The sequence below is a fragment of the Aricia agestis genome, chromosome 6 (assembly GCF_905147365.1).
Source record: "Aricia agestis chromosome 6, ilAriAges1.1, whole genome shotgun sequence".
Classification (NCBI taxonomy): Eukaryota; Metazoa; Arthropoda; class Insecta; order Lepidoptera; family Lycaenidae; genus Aricia; species Aricia agestis.
This window is the reverse complement of record NC_056411.1, coordinates 12,198,326-12,206,287: the sequence shown is the minus strand read 5'-3', so window position 1 is coordinate 12,206,287 and position 7,962 is coordinate 12,198,326. Positions and strand designations below refer to the sequence as shown.

Genomic DNA, 7,962 nt, shown 5'->3' with positions numbered 1-7,962 from the left:
ACTCACTTACTGGGCGAAACACAGCGCAAGCGCTGTTTCACGCCGGTTTTCTGTGAGAACGTGGTATTTCTCCGGTCGAGCCGGCCCGTTCGTGCCGAAGCATGGCTCTCCCACGTATAAAAATTGACGCGACATAAAAGATACCTACCCACGGAGCTTTTAGCTCCGTGTACCTACCATACGGTCGTCGGTCACTATGACATTTTCGTAAGCCGCTCCGCTCACACTTCACCCTAGACTTATGCTCGGCATGTAAAGAGTTGGTAAGTGTCTAAGCACACCATGCCTGCAATGTATTTAATTAGCGATGACACACCATGCCGAAATTACGTCGCGCTATATTGTATGCGTTTGACATTTCTGACGTAATCATGCCGAAATTCTGCCGCGGAATCACGGCATGGTGTGTTTAGACACTAAGCTTGAATTTTATTCCAATGTTTTTCTGAAGTGGTGGTGATGATTATTCATGTCTTTTTCAGGAATTTTCAACAATCCTTATTGAACTTCGTCAATTATTCATTTAACGAAAACTCAAGTCACAGAGCAAAAAGTTTCAGTTTAATCAATTCTAACAATGAAATGGCTCGATTTTTATTACACGTGCCTAGAATTTCGAAGAATACAAAAAGTTGATTTTCAAACAATTGATAAATTACAATAAAGGTTACTGAACAAATTTATAATTTATTGTGATATGTTTTTTTTATCAAAGATGAAAATACTTACCATAATTTAGGTGTTGACTGTTGGTTAAGTATTCAATCCAAATCGTTAGATTTTATCCAAGAAGTATTTTTTATTTAACAATTAAAACTTGATTGACGACCTCTGTGGCTCAGGGTGGGCTGTTGGCAGCTCAAGCCGGGGGTTGCGGGTCCGGTCATGGATGTGTATTAAATATGTGTATCATATAATAAAAATCTTAAATATATGTATAGTATGAAAAGTATTAAATATATTTCCGTTGTCTGGTACCCGTAACACAAGTCCTTCAAGTACTTAGCACGGGGCCAGACTGACGTGGTGTGAAGTGTCCATAGATATTAGATATTAGATTAGATACTCTTTGAATTATAAAAATACTTAAATTGAATAAAAATAATATTACGATCGACATTCAAACTTACAAATATTTAAAAATAGTCATACTTTAGCTGAATTTAAAAGGGGGCAAATTTTAAAAAAGTTTGTTTTTATTTTTAAAAGTCGGTTTACTTTATAATGGCTTATTTACAATATTCATTTTATAATATAATAATCATAATGATAATTTCTTATCTAACTAGCTTATTACAAATTACTAATAACTCATACAAAATTCGTAAGTAACTTCTGAAAATGTACGACAGAGATGGCTTGCATTCGGCGAAAACTGTGCCTCGGCTTCAGCAGTATTTCCACGGACGTCGTCGGGTGCACGCGCGCTCGCTCCTCGAAAATATACGTCAGCTGACAGTACGTGTGTATTTGTGTAGTGTATTAGTGTACATTCAGTGTTTAAAAAGTTCATTATAGGAGTATCTGTAGTGAAATCACATTGATTAAACGTAAAATCGTGTAAGACATTGTTCGTGACAAAGTTGGAAATAAGGCCGCGTGATCGGTAAGTTTTTTAACGTTAAAGGCAGGGAAATATTTTCATGCGATTACTGTGTCGTGCTTTAATGTAACGTTTACTTTTTTTATAAAAATTGATACGAAGTATAATTTTGCAGGTTTGACTGCGGCAGTTTTTATTTAGTACTCAACTACTCATGCAGTTTCTATTATTGTTTTAAAGTTAAAAACAGATTATTTTAGGATGTGACTTGTGACAGTGTCATTCAAACGAAATAAAACAAAATGATAAATTACATTATTTATAATTTTAATAAAAAAAACTTTACGATACGGTAGTTGAAGAATTTGCAGTCAAACATTCTGACACATAATCAAATTATTATTTGCTATGTGGAATTGAAGTTTTCGGTACATTGCCATAGAAAAACTACGAATACAAGAAGCCTACGAGTATGAATCATTATGATACTATGATTTTACAATAGGTATTCGTATATTTTAGCAGCTGTTTTTGAAATCACAGGAACATAATAATATGTAGAAACCCTTAGCCGCTACGAATTTAATCATAACTTATTATTGGGTATCACAAGTTCTTTTGATTATGTCATAAGAGATTTCGGAAGCCTCTATAGGACATATTTGATTAATATGTTATTTGATTTATGTAATCGCTAATATTTTGAACGAAGCTCTTGAGAGGATTGTGAACGTTGCCATGGCAAGTATATTTGATTTTTTGTAGAAACCAAACCACAAGAAACTTACATAAAGATGGACCTCGGTTGGCTTTATGGAAAAAAAAAACTTAGGCTTGAAAAGGAATAGGAAGTTCCAATTTTCCCACCTCAATCAAAGCGGAAAATGTTTTATTTAGCGTGTAACAGAAAGATAAAAAGAAGAACATTTTAGCAAGATCTTGAGTATTGTTAATGTCCTGTTGTTTATGGGCTGACAGTATAATTAAATTGATAAAAATATTATATATACGTTAGTTACCTCAATAATTTTAAGTCTAAAATTTAAATAAAAAAAAAATCATTTTTAATTTTACTAAAACACGAATCTCATAATATTGAAAATCGATTTAGCTTCTTTTAATCTTGAAATATTCGTGGAAATCCAGGGAAGGAGAAAACTTAGAAGTTAAGTGATAGGAAGTTCACCGGAAAAATTGTTGTAATATTATATTTGAGTTTATGTGGATGACTAAAATTTAAAGCCTTTGAACAATTTCAATTTGATATAGTATAAGTGTAACATATTGAGTTTTATTTTTAAATTGGAATGAATCCACTTAAAGTAACTTTTTAATCCCACTAACCTAGAGATAATCGATAGATCGATTTCTGGGCCAAGTATAAAATGCGATTCGGTGTGGTGACTTCTATCATAAAAGTGTCTGTAAAATATGAAATCTGCTATGAACCCCCGATCAATATTTGGCACTTGGCCAGAGTATTTGGGACGACAATATTGACTTTTATAAGAGGAATTCCTCTCTAATTGCCATTGTAAACAGATACTGGCAGATTGTCTGGTGAATGTCTACCTGCTATCCAATTTTCGGTAACGTCCCCGAATATCGCATGCAGTGCCATACCGCTGGATATTATCCATTTATTGTAAGAGCTCTAGCTTCCTATTCTGCTTTGAAATAGACATTTAAAGTATATGGCTGCAGTTAAGAATTCGTGTATTAACCCACAAAAACACGTATTGAGTTATAAATGCAGTTATGAACTTTGGATGATTTAGAACAAGACTGCATTCAAAATTTTACAAGAAAAAAAATTGTGGGTTAGGACACTATAATGCTTGACAGAGAGCAATTATTATAACTAGCTATTTGACCGAGCTTTGCTCGGTATTCGATAAAACACGAAGAAAATGACATTTTCTAAATATGATTCCTAGCTAGATCGATTTATCGCCCCCGAAACCCCCTATATACCTATATGTAATTATATATATACAAGAATTGCTCGTTTAAATATATAAGAAATGAGATGCAGGGGTTTGAAGAGCGCAAAATAAAAAATCTGATTTACGCAAAGGTGCATCGGAATAGTTTTCAAAATAAAAATAAAAAACCTGTGAAAGACATGACTTTATTCAGTCTAAGCAGATAACTTTATTTAATTATCCTGTACTAGATGACGTCCGCATCTCCGTTGTATCAATTCCTTTATCGCGCGGTAACCGTACATTTTAACGCGATTAGAAGTATCCTATGTCCTTTCCCGTGAATCAAAGTATCTCCATGCTAAATTTCATCAAAATCGGTTCGCGTGAAAAGGTAACTGACTGAAAGACAGGCAAACAACTTTTGCATTGCTAATATTATTAGTCAAGAATCAAGATCACTTATTAATTATTTAGTATAGATGTTAAAATTGTCACTTCCCTTTCCTCGTTGGTTAATAAGAAACAAACAAAAGTTACGAGAAGAGAACGAGAAATGTTGCAAATAACAGGTGCAAATAACGAATTAGACGGGACTGCGGCGGCACGGTAATTTTTTGAATTATTCAAGAAGTTACCCGCTCAGTCGCCTTCAAACATTTCAGGTGCCTTACACAAACTTCAGTAATCCAATTAGAGCCCGATCAGTTTGGAATGGCTTTAAATATTATGGTATATTTTGTTTCCATATAGCTGACTTGTAGTGCTAGCACGGCGACCAGCGGAAATGCGAAAGTATGGACAAACTGTGGAAATAAACCTAAGGTGCCGTTCCGATCTTTTTTCGTTCCGAAAAATTTAATTAAAATGCCACTTTATGACACACCATAGTATATGTCATAATGTAGGATATTATTTGAATTTTTAGAACTATAGTCTGTCATAAAGTGGCTTTTTAATTGAATTATTCGGAACTAGAGAAGATCGGAACGGCACCTTAAGTTCATCTCCACAGTTTGTGACTATAGTCTGTCATAAAGTGGCATTTTAATTGAATTTTTCGGAACGAAAAAAGATCGGAACGGCACCTTAGGTTTATTTCCACAGTTTGTCCATACTTTCGCATTTCCGCTGGTCGCCGTGCTAGCACTACTGATGACGGGCGCAACGGACCAAGACTCAATTATCGCGCGGGAACCGTTTTTCCGGGATAAAATGTGTCCTTTCTCGGGACTCATTGTATCTCTATACCACATTACAGCAAAATCGGATAGGTTTGGGCATGAAAAGGTTACAACAGGCACACTTTCGCATTAAAATATTAGTATGGATGGATATTGGCTGCAATTTATTAAAGTAGATAGTCGTACGTTATATGTGTCAGTCTGATTATTAGCCGTATAACCATTTTTGATAGAATTTGATTAGAAAATACTTTGAGTTATGGGAAACCGGAAAGGACGACGTAGGATAGTTTATTACAAGGAAAAACATACACCTTCTGCGCGATAAACTAATTTCAACGCGATGGAAGTAGAGGGCAACATGTAGTATAGTCAGGGAGCCCTAGAACATTTTCTTTTATTACTATCAAGCTAATTTTTTATGAGTAGTTTCATTTTGATAATACAAACAACATTTTATATGCGACAAATCTTGAAAGTGGTAGCTAACAGAGACAGAAAGGATTTCATACTTTGATTTGATGATTCTAAAATATGGATTGTTATAGAACAACTACTTATGGTATAATGATGTACAAACAGTTGTAGGACAATGTTACTCTTAAAGTATTCATATACTTTATTATACTAATAGTCATCTATTAACCTACTAATATACAAAAAATCTGCTGGTTCGGGATCCGTTTTAGGGTACTGTAATCAACAAAATTTGGTTGACTGCGGTATCCTAAAACGGAACCCTAACCAGCTGATTTTTTGTATATTGGTAGGTTAATAGTTATATAGTTTAAGAGTAACATTGTCCTACAAATAGAACAATTCATATTTTAGAATCATCAAGTTAAATTATGAAATCCTTTCTATCTCTGTTAGCTACCACTTTCAAGATTTTTCGCAAATAAAAATGTTGTTTGTCTTATCAAAATGAAGCTGCACACAAAATATTAGCTTGATAGTAATAAAATCAAAAATTGTTCTACGGCTCCCTGACTAGTAATGTAATATTTGTAGTCAGTAGCTACGTCGTTTGATACCCCAATTTGATAACACCACAAATTATTTTACTATGATATTTTCGACTAAAGTATAGCTATCATTGCCGGCCCAAGCAATGAGTTGGCACAGCTCCACAGCAATAGATCTTTTTTATTTCGTGGTCCTCATAATATTCTTTCAGTACGCGCTTATTTCTAGATATTGCAATACGAGACAGTATACTTACTTTTCACGTTTGATCCTACTAATCTTATATCTTTAAACGAGAAATTCTTGTAGATTAGTAGACATTATATTTCCGAGAATCAGACCTAGCAAAAACACGATATCTTAAAATTTTCTCGATCACAAAGATGCATCTAATTTTCACGAATTTTTCATATATTGCCATAACCGTGCATTAAACTAAGTTAATATTTCAACACATTGTATAAAATTCTATCATTGAGGAACTGACCTAGCGGATTTTTAAATGTTACATATTTATCGAGTTATTAGGAAAGTTAGGGGTTTTCGGGGGCGATAAATCGATCTAGCTAGGAATCATTTTCAGAAAATGTCTTTTTATTCTTGTTTTATCGATAATCGATAAACTGAAAAATATGACTCTTCCTGACATCTATTGGCGAATAATAATACTATTTTGTAAGCAACTAATTGTTTTAACGACCAGCAGATGGCGTTATTAAGTAACACGAAGTCAATGAGTGTTTGCTATACCGAGCAAAGCTCGGTCATCCAGGTACTAATTATTATAAAGGCGAAAGTTTGTTTGGATGTATGGATGTATGGATGTGTGGATGTGTGGGTATGGATGTTTGTTACTCTTTCACGCAAAAACTACTGAACGAATTTTAGTGAAACTTTACAATAATATAGCTTATACATCAGAATAACACATAGGCTACAATTTTAACCGACTTTCAAAATGAGGGAGGTGGTGTTATGTTCGTTTTCTTATGTTCAACGATTACTCCGTCGTTTGTTAACCGATTTTCAAAATTTTTCTTTTGGTATATAGGGTATCATCCCAATTTGGTATTATATTCACAAAAATGGTGATCTGATGAAGGATCCAGAAGTAATCGAGGGAACTCCTCAAATTTTATATGGAAACATGTGGTGACTTCGGTTTCGTGAAAAGTATTCTAAGCATATTATGCTACCAACAAGTAAGATTTTGCACCGAGGTATACCTGGTATACCGTGGTTCGGAAGGTGCTGAGAGAACTCCTGATTCTTTATAGATACAATTTTGGGAGTTTCGGCGTTGTTTTAAGAACGGAAAGCATATGCTACTATGCAAATTACATTCATCATCATCATCATCATTCTATAATTTTATACAATACATCGTCCCATGGTTATGACTTATGAGCCTATAATGACCCTGTTATTGGTACGTTTCATAGTCTTCTAGATCGAAACTCGAGTTTGTCAAGCGATAATAAAAAAATCTATACCTATCTAATATTATAAACAAGAGTAGGTATGTTTGTTTGAACGCGTTAATCTCAGGAACTACAGGTCCGATTTATAAACTTATTTCAGTGTTAGATAGCTCATATTTATCGAGTAAGACTATAGGCTATATATTATCGTATATAGCCTATAGTCTTATCATATATAGTATAGTATAAGACTAATACGACCGAAGAAACTCAGGAAAATGTGGGGAAAACGGGGGAAGTATTAGAAATTACGAACTACTGGAGCAATTTTAATGGCAATATTTGGCACAGATATAGAGTAAACCAAGTGAAGGGAGTAGGGACATAAGAGCTATTTTTAATGGCAAAATGTACGGATTCCGTAAAATTCCTAATTTACGCGGGCGCAGCCGCGCGAGACATCTAGTAATTATAAAGTTTTATAAGTAACCTTGGTTAAAAAATCGGCCAAGTGCGAGTTGGACTCGCGCACGAAGTATTCCGTACCGATACAGAGCAAAAATAGGCTAAAAATTGTGTTTTTTAAATTTTTATTTTTTGTTATTATTATTTTTTTTTAATATTAAAGTACACATATAACAAAAGAATGTGTGAAAAATTCAAGCGCCTACCTCTTGCCATTATTGATATAACAGATATACACAATCTGTGAAAATTTCAGAAGTCTAGCTATAGCGGTTCTTGAGATACAGCCTGGGAACAGGCAGATGGACAGACAACGAAGTCTTAGTAATAGGGTCCCGTTTTTAACTATTGGGTACGAAACCCCAAAAAACTACCGAGTTTGACGAGTTTTTCCACGTATTTTGCGCTAGTTCGTACTTAGAAGTACGAGTATTAGCAACTTTTTTGTTTCATTGAAA

The 7,962-nt window shown here is 34.1% G+C and overlaps 1 protein-coding gene across 1 annotated transcript in view; it reads left to right on the top strand.

Moving 5' to 3' along the window:
- The first annotated feature begins 1,419 nt into the window (after window positions 1-1,419).
- LOC121728458 overlaps window positions 1,420-7,962 on the top strand; it is a 301,224-nt gene continuing 294,681 nt past the window's right edge. The window contains exon 1 of the mRNA XM_042116649.1: window positions 1,420-1,606. The gene's annotated coding sequence lies outside the window, so the exon portion shown is untranslated. The remainder of the gene's footprint in view (window positions 1,607-7,962) is intronic.